The sequence below is a fragment of the Schistocerca cancellata genome, chromosome 8, assembly GCF_023864275.1.
Source record: "Schistocerca cancellata isolate TAMUIC-IGC-003103 chromosome 8, iqSchCanc2.1, whole genome shotgun sequence".
Taxonomy (NCBI): domain Eukaryota; kingdom Metazoa; phylum Arthropoda; class Insecta; order Orthoptera; family Acrididae; genus Schistocerca; species Schistocerca cancellata.
In genome coordinates this window covers 124,649,167-124,661,277 of record NC_064633.1, presented here as the reverse complement: position 1 = coordinate 124,661,277, position 12,111 = coordinate 124,649,167, and the positions used below count along the sequence as shown (strand labels likewise).

Sequence of the window (12,111 nt, the reverse complement as noted above, 5' to 3'; positions counted from 1 at the left end):
ACACACACACACACACACACACTTTAGCAAATAGTGCTTGAAGAGTTCAATTTCCATCTACACAAGTGAAGCATTTGTCGTCATGACGTGACAGACATACTTTCCGTTGCAGTGCAGTATATACTTCAAGCCTTACGACTGAAAGACTACTTGTTGCACCATATGAGGAGATTCGTCATCAGAAAACAGATACTCATTATAGTTTTTGATTTTGAGCGCCTGTGAGGCTGCACAATGCATATCGTTACCTCGTCTCAGGGTGGCATCTGCATCTAAATGGTATGTACAGATCATCGATCTGAGACCTATAAACTCCACAATCTGCAAGCTATTCACCTTGTCTTTCATCAGGCCAATAACCTTCTTGTTCTGAGGTGTTATACCGTAAGGATTATCAGCTGCAAATCTAGGCTTGTCGAGTCTTCCACCCAGTAGGAGAAACTTGACACCAGTGAAGTCTGATTTTGCCAACTTGTAATGGAACCGGTACTTGTGGAGTTTGGAGAAATCCAGAACACACAGACTGGTACAGGCTTTGTGAACTCCAATGAAACATTAGCCATCTCGACAGCCACTAGTCCTTCATTGAAGATTGTGGCCCATGAAAATCTGTCCTAGTAAGTTAATCTCTTGCACCATAATGCCCATCCCAACTGAAAGCTAAATGCATATCGAACATTCTCCATGGTTTAGCGAAAAAAATTATTCTTTAATTTATAAAAATCTTTACAAAATCACACATCGTTTGAGCCCTCTGTTCAGTGTTTAAATCAATATACTCTTTCAACCAGGGACGTCACTTGGAGGAGATGCCGTGGGTGGATCTAAGAAGTCGCATCACCAACCTCAGTCGCTGCTGGAGGTTTGTATAGCGTAGAATGTATCGCCGCTTATTTCCCACTGTTGTCATCAGCTTGCGGATGGAGCCATTTCGTGGGAACAGACGTGCCCAGTGCTATGCTTGTCACGCAAATCACTGAAATATTCCAGGGCTGCCTCTGGAATATATCCCCTAGCAGCATCAGCAGCCCCACTGAGGATCTTACCCTTCATTCGGCGATTTCGTCTTAGGATAGCCATCGGAATTTTCCAAATGGCAGAGTTTGTTGCATGGCCTCATATCATAAGATGGCCTGTAGTCATGCTCACTCAAATGAGGGTTATTCACCTTGGCATACCTGTGGACATACTCACAGAGTACCTGGCGAATCCCACTTTCGAAAAATAGGAACATATCAACATTGGTCAACAGTTCGAGGTTGACACATGTCTTTTTTAATATTGCTTTCCACGAAAGCCCCAGCATGACGTAATAGATGGCAGGAGCCAGAGTGCATGTGCCCTGGGATAAACTCCAGAATTTCTCAGAAAAATCTGTGAGCATGTGCACATGTGTCTCCATGTACAATTTAGCATACCCCTCATAAATCAATGATGCTGAACTTCTGGCAAACAATTACCATGTGCCTATGTTTCTCATCTGTTATCGCAGTGCCTGTGAGTTTGGTGGCGAATGTTGTTATATTGGGCAACATAGTTTTGCTGAGTTTCTCCATCAAATTCATATGGAAAAACGCCCTTCTTTTTTAACAAGCTGAAACTTTCCATCCTTGGGAAATTCAACCCAAGTGATATGCCTATCCTCATGCCGCACCACCTCAGCAAGTTTTTGAAGAGGTACCTGTATAAATCTTAGCGAATCCAGGAAGCGGAGCGATATTTTTGAAGTCATTTGTTTAGTACGAGAGTGAGTCAAATGAAAATCTTAAATATTGTTTTAAATATTATTTGTCGTGCAGAAGGAGCACAAAGCTTTTCACTTTTCAACGTAATCTCCCCCACGCTCAATGCAAGTCCTCCAGCGCTTACAAAGTGCATTAATTCCTTTACAAAAAAATTCTTTTGGTAGTCCGTGCAACCACTCATGCACTGCGTGGCGTACCTCTTCATCAGAACGGAACTTCTTTCCTCCCATTGCGTCTTTGAGAGGTCCAAACATATGGAAAGCACTTGGGGCAAGGTCTGATGTGTATGGTGGATGAGGAAGACACCCAAATGCAGGTTTGTGATTGTTGCAACTATTGTACGGGCAGTGTGGGGCTTTGCATTGTCATGTAGCAAAAGGACACCAGCTGACGGCAATACACGTCGCTTTCATTTGATTGCAGGCCGCAGATGATTTTTTAGGGGATCTGTGATGCACTGGTGACAGTGGTCCCTCTAGGCATGTAATGCTCCAAAATGACGCTTTTTTCGTCCCAAAAGAGAGTCAACATAACCTTCCCTGCTGATGGTTCTGTTTGAAACTTCTTTGGTTTTGGTGGTGAGGAATAGCACCATTCCTTGCTCGCTCTCTTCGTTTCCGGTTGCTGGAAGTGAACCTAAGTTTCGTTCCCAGTAACGATTCTTGCAAGGAAGCCATCACCTTCTCGTTCAAAGCGCCGAAGAAATTCCTCACAAGAATCAACACGTCATTCTCTCATCTCAGGAGTCAGCTGCCATGGCACCCATCTTGCAGGCACTTTGTGAAACTGGAGCACATCATGCACAATGTGGTGTGCTGACCCATGACTAATCTGTAAACATGCTGCAGTGTCATTCAGTGTCACTCGGTGGTTTTCCTTCACTATGGCTTCAACTGCTGCAATGTTCTGTGGAGTCACAACTCGTTGTGCCTGGCCTGGACGAGGAGCATCTTCTGCTGAAGTCACACCATTTGCGAACTTCCCACTCCATTCGTAGACTTGCTGCTGTGACAAACATGCATCACCGTACTGAGCCTTCATTCGTCGAAGAATTTCAACAGGTTTCACACCTTCACTATGCAGAAACCGAATAACAAGAAAAAAAAGGTTCAAATGGCTCTGAGCACTGTGGGAATTAACTTCTGAGGTCATCAGTCCCCTAGAACTTAGAACTACTTAAACATAACTAACCTAAGGTCAACAAACACATCCATGCCTGAGGCAGGATTCGAACCTGCGACCAAATAACAGAACACTGTTCTTCCCTGGTGGTGCAAGTCGCAAGTGGGGCGGCCATCTTTATACTGATACTGCGACGGTATGTGTGCATCTGCACTCCATCTTTATACTGATACTGCGACGGTATGTGTGCATCTGCACTATTCTGCCACCTACAGGCCATTCTACACGCTGTTTGTAGCACGCTTACCAACTTACAGGATAACGGGGCGAAATTTCGATTTGTTATTACAAATTTAAGGTTTTCATTTGACTCACCCTCGGAAATGAAATGTGCTTGTCTACGTTGTCAGGTATGACACTGACCTTATCATTCTCCAACCCAAAAGCTCTCAAACGCTCAACAAGACAGTGAGCATCATCCCCCACAAATTATGACAGAAGACGGGTATGTATTGTGAGAGTTGCACTTCAAGCTGCATGGTTTGTGAGCTGCATTGTGGAACTTCGTCCTTCTATCCAAAGACAGGTCACAAATGACATTTAACTGCCTGGTTGTATAAAGCATCATTCTCCTGTGATCTGGTAACGGTGATGTTTATGCTTAAAGGCCATTAACATCCCAAGCATGTTTTTCGAGCTCAGAGAACAACTATCTCACAGGATAATCCCCTGACATATGAGTCAACTTTTTTGCGTCTGGAATCATATGAGCATACAACGAGAAATGCTGCCATATACAGTACGTGTCGTTCTGTGAAAGTGATTTGAGGGGAATTGGGATCAACTTCACAGTGCGCCAGAGGAATTAGTAAACGCTCGGAATCGGCATATGCAACAAAGGGACTCATTCCTGATAGCGAGCGTTCTTAAACTTTAAAACGTTTTTTCTCCCTCGTGGGCATTTTCACACACACTAGTTCCTGTCGCATTCGGGAGGACGACGGTTCAATCCCGCGTCCGGCCATCCTGAATTTGGTTTTCTGTGATTTCCCTAAATCGCTCCAGGCAAACGCCGGGATGGTTCCTTTCAAAGGGCACGGCCGACTTCCTTCCCCGTCCTTCCCTAATCCGATGAGACCGATGACCTCGCTGTCAGGTCTCCTTCCCCGAAACAACCAACCAACTAGTTCCTGGCTTGAGAAATCAAGCAGATGTCTTTCTAAATACTCAGATTTTGTAAAAGAGTTGAGGCATCTTTGACATAAGTGCCTTGCCTCAATCTTTTTCGACATTTAGGCGGAAAGTAGGCGGGACATGTTTTTGATCCAGATGCAGTGTTGCTTTTCGCCTTCTGAGAATAGCAATAGATATACGTGTTTAGAATACCGAAAAGCTACACTGGAAAAGTAGAGAGGTCCAACTACTTTATGCTTCAGATCTCCTGGATTGCTTAACTTCCCATCTACACAAAGACTGTAAACATAAAGCTAGTAATTAAGGTTCTGCCTCTCGAATTTTTAGCAGGTTTGGAGCTGTGACAGGGAATGAGATGCCTTTAAAAGTCTTAATGTCTGCGGATGTTAGGTGTGTTTTAGGTATCTATAAGATCTGCATTTTTCAGGTAATAAGTGACCATGTGAAGCAGTATTCATCCTTCTCATCCAGATTCAGGACATTAATGCATCACTAATTAGTGGCAATATCATCTGGAAGAGGGATGAAACTGGACCTCCCCATTAGCTGGATAAAAAGGTGTGAGTATACATCAAAATAGAGTAAACGGCTAACTGCCTTACCAGAGTCTCTCCCGTTCATATTGGAAAAATATTTCAGTTCAATTGCTGTCTGTAAAACTTCCACACCACTGTGTTGTTGACTGCAATATCATATCATCCTTCATCCAAAGTTTGATGATATTTTTCTCTGCAGCATCATTTCTCCCTTCTTTAGGGAGGTGCAACAGCTCACAGTAGAGGACTGCTTTGCACATGGTGGTGGGATACCATTGGGCGTTTGTGATTTCAGGGAGCTCCCTTTCCACTTTCCAACACTGTTTGACAGGCATGAAGGAAGGTAGCCGGATCTCGAAATCCAGCATTGATATTATGTGTGGCATGGTAAGTTCCTACCCTTGAAAGCAGCAGCAACAACAGAGAACTCTTAACGTGCCTGTGTTGTTCTACCTGCCGTTGGTGGCTCAGATGGGCTGTGGGACTCCTACATGCAGGCTGGGGTGATGGTGATACGTTGATGGTATGACCATGCTACCATAAGGCTGGGGCATTAGCCTTGAGACCTCAGATGAGGTGACGCAGATGTCGAGAGCATTGTTCTGCAACCTATAGGCTGGGTCCGGTAGCCTAATGGCCTCAGACGAGGTGACACACACGTTGATGGCTCTGCCCTGCTACTGCTATGCTGGGGTGGTAGCCTGACGGCACCCCACAATGTGACGCAGACACTGACAGTACTGCGCTGCTTCCGCGAGACTGACGTGAAGCAGGGGTCGGTGGCCTTATCAATGAAGGGTCCAGTCAGTGATGTGAGCTCCCATCTGGAAGTTTCCAGTACTCCTTCTGCAATAGAAGAAAAAGAGATATTGATTTGGCATGTTAATTGGAAGGGGTGGCCGGATGCCCTTTCTGCCGCCACCCCGTACCCCCCCCCCCCCCCCCCCCGGGACAGAATCAGAGTACCCCATCTGTCTGCGTCTAGTGCAAATCATGGAAAAGTGCGGATGTGTTTCAAATGTCTGTGAATCGTGTAACTGAGGCGGGAGGTGAGGACCAGTCCAGTATTCACCTAGAGGGATGTGGAAAACTGCCTAAAACCCACATCCAGGCTGGCCGGCACATCGGCCCTCGTCGTTAATCCGGCGGGCATATTCGATCCGGGGCTGGCTCTCGGCTAACCTGGCGGGTCAAACAACAGACATATACATCCAATAATAATTATTAATTTACAATTAGTTCACTCATGTGAATGGGTGGTCCGTAGTGATTACTTAGAAGAAGAGCTTCTTAGCCGAGAATGCTGTAAAAAAACTTTATTGAAGATAACCGGTTTCGCTAAAACCTAAGTTACCAGCTTCAGATCTGTAATAAAATTACAAGAAGAGCTACAGACTGTTATACGAATAATGTAACGTTAACCCATAATATAAAAGAGTTCCATATGCCACCGCTGGAGAACGCTTATATACGTTGGAGCAGAGTGCCGCTCAACCCAGTCCGCAATCTTCATCGTAGACGACAGCATCATCTCCTTCCAGACAGTAGTGAGAGAACTGTATTAGACAGACTATGCAGCGAAGTTTATAGATATTTGTACTGTGAGAGAGGAAACTATTATCTTTTACTGTATCAAGTGATATGTTGCTGTTCAATGACAGTAACAAATATAAAAATGGCTCTGGTCACTATGCGACTTAATGACTGAGGTCATCAGTCGCCTAGAACTTAGAACTAATTAAACCTAACTAACCTAATGACTTCACACACATCCATGCCCGAGGCAGGATTCGAACCTGCTACCGTAGCGGTCGCTCGGCTCCAGACTGTAGCGCCTAGAACCGCACGGCCACTCCGGCCGGCAGTAACAAATATACTCCTGTGGCATTGGATCAGAGTTAAGTACTTCATCGTGCTCTAAAGGGATGTTAGGATATAGTATTATAGTATCAAATCGGCCTCTTCCAGAAGTCATCTAAGAACCCACCTCTTACAGGTGTTTTTTCGTCGAACACAACAGTAACAGTTGCAGAATAGTTCAAGAAAAGTTTACGATCAGTAGTACGAAAATACCCGGATCACGCAGTATTACTAGGAGGCGACTTTAACCTACTGAGTATACATTGGGCCATCTACAGGTACACTGCACTTTGTACAATCATACAGTCATATGAGGTACTTTTGAACACATTTCCGCACTGTCTTGAACAACTAGCCCGACAGCCCGCACGCAATGGAAGTATTTTAGACCTTGTAGATACAAACACGAGCCAATGGCCTTGCTGCAGTGGTAACACCGGTTCCCGTCAGATCACCGAAGTGAAGCGCTGTCGGGCTGGGAAAGCACTTGGATGGGTGACCATCCGGTCTGCTGAGTGCTGTTGGCAAGTGGGGCGCACTCAGCACTTGTGAGGCAAACTGAGGAGCTACGTGATTGAGAAGTAGCGGCTCCAGACTCGTACGACGCCTGTGGTCTGAGGATGACACGGCGGCCGGTCGGTCCCGTTGGATCTTCCAAGGCCTCTTCGGACGGAATTTAGTTAGTTTTAGTTTTAGCTACAAACACGCCTGACCTTATCGACAGTGTTAGTATAGAGACAGAGATTAGTAATCAGGCCGTCATCTGATGTGATAAATGTATACTGAAGTTAATAAATCCATCAAGAAGGCTGTGAGAGTATTTCTGCTAGAAGAAGCATATAAACAGTTGTTAGCATCCCACTTAGAGGATGAATGGACATCATTTAGTTCCAACACGACGGACAAAGAGAAATTATGGGCAAAGTTTCAACTGATTATTAATCGTTCTCTGGAGACCTATGTGCCAAGTCAGTGATTCAAGGATGGAAGAGAGCCTCCGTGGTTTATAATGATATTCGGAAAATGATGAGGGAAAAGTAATTGTTGCCCTCTCGCTTCAAAAAAGGACGCGCAAATGTTGACAGACGAAAATTAGTAGAAATTCGCCCGACAGTAAGAAGATCAATGTGCGAACCGTACAACATCTTCCTCCGTCTTACCTGACAGAAGGATCTCGCCGAAAACCCCTAAAAATTCTGGCTATATGTAAAAGCGCTACACGGGTCACAGGCTTCTATCCAGTTCCTCGTCGAATAGACTGGTGTGGCAATAGGAGACAGCAAAAGGAAAACCGAAGTCTTAAATTTCTGGTTTAAGAAATCATTCACGCAGGAGGATCGTACAAATGTACTGTTGTATGACTATCGCACAGATTACTGCAAGGAGGACGTAGAAGTAGGTATTCCTGGGGTACAGAACCAGTTGGAAGAGTTGAAAATAAATAAGTCGTCAGTTCCAAATGAAATACCAGTTCCGTTTTCCAGAGCGTACTCTGCGGCATTGGCATCTTACCTGGCCTGCATTTATCGCGAATCTCTGGCCAATTGCATAAGAGCCAATCGACTGGAAGAAAGCACAAGTGATTCCTGTACACAAGAAAGGTAAAATAAAGGACCCGCATAATTACAGACCGCATAATTACGGTTTGCTGCAGAATTCTTGAACACATTCCGACGTCGAATGTAATAAATCTCCTTGAGATATTAAAGCTTCTGTCCACATATCAACAGGGGTTTCGAAGGCATCGCTCGTGCGAAACAGCTTGTCGTTTTCTCACATGATATTCTACAAACCATGGATGGAGGGCAACTGGCACATTCTGTATTCCTAGATTTCCGGAAATCGCTTGAAATGGTGCTCCACTCCAATCTGTTGAAGATGCATATGGATTAGGTTCCTGATAATGTGAGTGGTTTGGAGACTTTTTAAGTAATATCACCCAGTGCGTTGTCCTCAATGGCCAGTGTTCACCAGAGACAAGGATATCGTCGAGAGTGCCCCAGGGAAGTGTGGCAGGACCTGTGTTATTTCTTATATACAGCACATAAATGATCTGGCGGACAGGGTGAACAGCAATTGTAGGTTGTTTGCTGATGATGTTGTGGTGTATGGGAAGTTGTCGGCCTTTTGTGACTGTAAGAGAATACAAGCTGACTTAGACAGAATTTCTAGTTGAAGTGGTGAGTGGCAGCTTGTTCTGCATGTAGAAAAATGTAAGCTAGTGCAGATGAGTAGGAAAACCAGTACTCGTCGCAGCGATCAAATATCTAGGCTTGATGAAACAAAGTGACATGAAATAAAATGAGCATGCCGGGTTAATAGTCGGGAAGATGAATGTTAGACCTAATCTTATTGGTTTTTTTTTTGGGAAAGTGTAGCTCATCTATAAAGCATACTGCATATTAGAGATGGGGGATCCGCTCTTGAACTAATTCATAGAGTTGAATCTTTCAAAGGAGTGAACAATCAGTGATTCAGAAAAAAAGAACGGTAGCTCCAAACGTTTCCCATGGCAGAGAGAGAGAGAGAGAGAGAGAGAGAGACGGAGCATATCAGCAGCGCCTCTGCTGGTCAGAGCACAGTGCACGCCACACAACACAGCCAGCGCCGGCCTCTGCCCTGCTTCTACCTTGGCTGCCTTCATTGTGCAGTGCCCCATTGGATTTTGTGTTTCACATATGCCGTGCCGTCTCTGTGCGTCGTCTGCCGCCTGCAGTGTCTGGCGCAGCTTAACTTCGCATCGCACTCTGTCGGCGATCGTTTCAGTCGCACGTCCTGCCCTCTGGGCAGTTGATGTGAGCAACAGGACAGAGAGCCACCTAGCGGATAACATAGGAACTACTTGCAACAACCTGCTCGCAAGGGAACGGACGATTTGTCTCGGAGCGGCTGAGTTCACCGCTCCCCCCACCCTCGGAACTCGCCCGCTCAACGCTCGCCCCACCGTCTCGACTCTAGCCAGAGCGTTGAGCAAAGCGACTCAGGTGTCACTATGGTCTCTGCGGTCTCAGCTCACGCAGTAATACAGCTCGCGGCTCGACCTGCTTGACTCAGCGCCTCTGCATCAGAGTTCGTCTCTACTGGATATTGTTCTTCGTAGTAATACCGCTATGTATATTACATTATTATGTTATGTATACATCAATTGTTTTTATTTTATTTTTATTTGTTTAAACTGATTACATTAGGTTCCTGATGACTCCTCTTACTATAGGATTTTTATTATGGACACTCGAATTTACGCTTTAATTACGAGCGAACCGATAAACGTATCGCAAAATGTGATACACCAATATTTTCCTTGTTTTATTCTGCGTAAGGCTATATGCAGCACTTTTGTTTTACAGTCAAATTTATATTTTTTTTCTTATTCTGGTACGGATTTTGCGATTTTAGGCGTCTTCGGAAGGAAACATTCACTTTAAAAATATATGGCTTGCGATGTATTTGTATGAGGTTAATGAAATTTTAATACATTATAGCCAAATATATTGTTAATGTAAATCTCAAGTTACAACATTTTTCGATCACCCAAAAAACCACAATAGTGCAAAATAAATCAATAATCAAAAACTTTGTCATATCGTGGAAATTTCAATAAACAATACAAAATTCTTACTCATTATCTGTGTTACTTCAAAATAGGATCAAATAAGATCAAAATACAGGTATAGTACTGGAATAAACCAAGTTTAAAGGGCAATGTGCCTTCCATTTATTTTCTATTGTAAATGAGTGGTGAGTCATGAAAAAGAGCTAATTCATTTCAGGGACTGAACAGTTCTGATCCAATCTCTGAAAAGAACAGTTTTGCCCATCTCTACTGCATATAGGAGGCTAGTGCAACCCATCCGTAAGTACTGCTCGAGTGTTTGCACCCCAACAGGTCGGATTAAAGGAAGACATTGAAGCAATTCAGGGGCGTGCTGAATTACTGTTAGATTCTATCAACACGCAAGTATTACGGAAATGCTTCTTGAATTCAAATGGAAATCTCTCGAGGGAAGGCGATGTTCTTTTCGAGGAACACTACTGAGAAAATTTAGAGAACCAGCATCTGAAGCTAACTGCAGAACGAACCTACAGCTGCTAACATACATTTTGCGAAAGTACCATGATGATAAGATATGAAATTAGGCCTCATACAGAGGCATATTAGGCAGTCCTTTTGCCCTTCTCTATTTTCGAGTGGAACAGAAAGGGAATGGCTAGTAGCGGTATGTAACACACTCTGCCATGATCGGTATGGTGGCTCACGGCGTATGTATGCAGGCGTAGAGGTAGAAAATTTTATGCTCCATTGTAAGACTTGGATCCAGCTGGGTGATCATTAGTTCGAACAGATACTATGAGATCAAGTTATCGCTATAAGATGTAGATGCAAAATGTTGACATAAAAGTATCATGAAACACAGTTTGTGCTGATTCCTGAGCTTTGGCAAATTTTAAATGCATTGCTCTGGATTGGTGACTCTAAAGCCTTCACACTGATATCCCTATCAGGAGCTAGGCATCTAATGATAGCACGGATTAAAGATTCTACAGGTGATGCACCACACTGTTTACAGGAAAAATTACACTGGCGCACTAAGTCTTACAAGTCAGCAGCCACTCCTACATAAGCCTGCTTGCATTGCTTAAGACACTGATGTAGTCTGAGCCTAGCTGCAATTATAGGTAAGTTCTGACTGTAATAGCCAGTCAGCAAACCACAAAAATCAGACAAGCTCAAACTACTAGCGTCTGATAGAGCGCATTTTTCTGCACCACTTCGTATAACTTGTTAATAGAAGGCAGTAAGTGTCGACTCGTTCAGGGTCAGTTACTTGATTTGCCTTGCGCTGAAAAAAAAATTAAAAAAATAGGCCTCCCAGCTCTCGTTTGCCTCATTGAAGCAAGTGAGTGGTCGAGGAAAAGGCAATGATTCTGTAGATGCAGAATGCTGTTGGCTTTGCAGTAGTCGTAACGGAAATTCTTGTTGTTGCTCTTGTTGTTTTTATTGTTGCTGTTGGAATTTCCGTTGCTTTTCTTGCTGTTGCCACAGTTATATTGTTTCAGCTGCAACTGCTACTGCCACAATTTTGGAAACTCGGGATCCATACCCCGTAGCGAATAGGTGCATGATGAGAAAGTTCTCGTCGCCACTTTCATATCCTAATCGCCTTAGGTAGAACACAGTTTAACATAACTATCCCTGGTGGTGTTGTAGAGGCTAGAGGAAAAAACAGGCACTTCTTGTGATGGATGACAATGGAATTCACAAAGTGAACGGCTAGCAAGGAGTTAAGTTCAGAGCACTGCAAAAGTAAGTCGTTGAAGCATGTACAAACAGTCCAGTGAGCAATCCAAATTGAAAAACATAAACACAGGCAAAATCAATCACTCTACTACCAATGAAATGTAAGAAGGCTTTAGACAAGTGCTAGACTAATGCAGGGCATAGTGTTTACGGGTACGCTCATGGCAGTGGAATGTGAAATGGGTACAGTGGTTACAACCTCAGTGACATGTAACAGTGGCTGTGTTAAGAAACCTGAGTGTCTCTGACCTTTCCTCCATATCAGTGATGCATGCTGTACAGGGAATCCAATTCACTGTCGAATACTAAATTAATGTTGCATCTTGGAAATAAAATTCACTGTTCTTTCAGATAA

General features: G+C 44.0%; 1 pseudogene; it reads left to right on the top strand.

Annotated features, from left to right (window-relative positions):
- The first annotated feature begins 6,866 nt into the window (after window positions 1-6,866).
- Window positions 6,867-6,984, top strand: LOC126095861 (5S ribosomal RNA; annotated as a pseudogene).
- The last annotated feature ends 5,127 nt before the right edge of the window (window positions 6,985-12,111 follow it).